Here is a 1,988-nt window from a genome sequence, read left to right as displayed (position 1 = left end):
TTTTTTGTGTTACAAAAATGTATATATACAGGCCAGACTTGGTGGCTCACACCTGTAATCCCAGCACTTTGGGAGGCTGAGGTGGTGGGTCACCTGAGGTCAGGGGTTCCAGACCAGCCTGGCCAACATGGTGAAACCCCGTCTCTACTAAAAATACAAAAAAATTAGCTGGGTGTGGTGGTGTCCACCTGTAATCTCAGCTACTTAGGAGACTGAGTCAGGAGAATCACTTGAACACAGGAGGTGGAGGTTACAGTAAGCCAAGATCACACCTTTGCCAGCCTGAGTGACAGAGGGAGATTCTGTCTCAGAAAACAAACAAACAAAAATGTATATATACACATATATATGCGTGTTTATTTGTAAATGCGTCTCTTAATACCTAAGAAATTGGCAATGGTGGCTCCCCTGGAAGAGGAAGTGGGGGCTGAGGGACTGACATCACATTTCCTTTGTAGAAGTTAAAAATAAATGAACAGGGCTGGAGGGGTGGGGAAAAAAAAAGAAAAAAAAAAAATGAAGAGGCTGGGCACAGTGGCTCCTGCCTGTAATCAAAGTATAAGCAGCACTTTGGGAGGCCGAGGCAGAAGGATCACTTGAGGCCAAGAGTTCAAGACCATCTTAGATAACATAGTGAGGCCTTGTCACTACAAAAAATTTTAAAAATTAGCTGGGCGTGGCAGTATGCACCTGTAGCCTCAGCTACTTAGGAGCCTGAGAAGCTGTGAAATAGTTTGATCATAGGAGTTTGAGGCTGCAGTGAGCTATGATTTCACCACTGTACCCCAGCCTGGGTGACAGAGTGAGACGTTGTCTCTAATAAAATAAAAAACAAAAATAAAAGGAGGAAGAAAGAAAGGAAAGAGAAACAGATGAGGAAGGAAAAGAAAATGTTGGCTGGGTATGGTGGCTCATGCCTGTAATCCCAACATTTTGGGAGGCCAAGGCGGGCAGATCACTTAAGGTCAGGAGTTCAATATCAGCCGGGCCAACATGGTGAAACACTGTCTCTACTGAAAATACAAAAATTAGGCTGGGCGCGGTGGCTCATGCCTGTAATCCCAGTACTTTGGGAGGCCAAGGCAGGCAGGTCACGAAGTCAGGAGATTGAGACCATCCTGGCCAACATGGTGAAACCCTGTTTCTACTAAAATACAAAAAATTAGCCGAGGGGATGGTCCCCCTGTGCCTATAGTCCCAGCTACTTGGGAGGCTACAGGGGAATCGCTTGAACCTGGGACGTGGAGGTTGCAGTGAGTCAAGATTGCGCCACTACATTTCAGTCTGGGTGACAGAGTGTGACTCCATCTCAAAACAAACAAGCAAACAAACAAAAACCAAAAATTAGCTGGATGTAATGGTACACGCCTTTAATCCCAGCTACTCAGGAGGCTGAGGCATGAGTATCACCCAAACCTGGGAGACAGAGGTCACACTGCACTCCAGTCTGGATGACAGAATCAGACTCTGTCTCAGAAAAAAAGAAAATGGGTCAGGCACAGTGGCTCATGCCTGTAATTCCAGAACTTTGGGAGGCCGAGGTGGGTGAAACACCTGAGGTCAGGAGTTTGAGAGCAGCCTGGCCAACATGGTGAAACCCTGTCTCTACTTAAACTACAAAAATTAGCTGCGCATGGTGGCATGTGCCTGTAATCCCAGCTACTCAGGAAGCTGAGGCAGGCGCATTGCTTGAACCCGGGAGGCAGAGGTTGCAGTGAGCTGAGATCATGCCATTGCACTCCAGTGCTGGGCAACAGAGCAAGACTTAGTCTCCGGGGGATTAAAAAAAAAGGAAAAAAAAGGCTGGTCACAGTGGCTCACGCCTGTAATCCCAGCACTTTGGAAGGCTGAGGCGGGCGTATCACCTGAGGTCAAGAGTTTGAGGCCAGCCTGGCCAACATGGTGAAACTCTGTCTCTACTAAAAATACAAAAATTAAAAAAATAATAATAATAGGCCGGGCGCAGTGGCTCAAGCCTGTAATCCCAG

This window comes from Cebus imitator, unplaced genomic scaffold (genome assembly GCF_001604975.1).
Source record: "Cebus imitator isolate Cc_AM_T3 unplaced genomic scaffold, Cebus_imitator-1.0 Scaffold1854, whole genome shotgun sequence".
Classification (NCBI taxonomy): Eukaryota; Metazoa; Chordata; class Mammalia; order Primates; family Cebidae; genus Cebus; species Cebus imitator.
Note: the sequence above shows the minus strand (reverse complement) of the source record.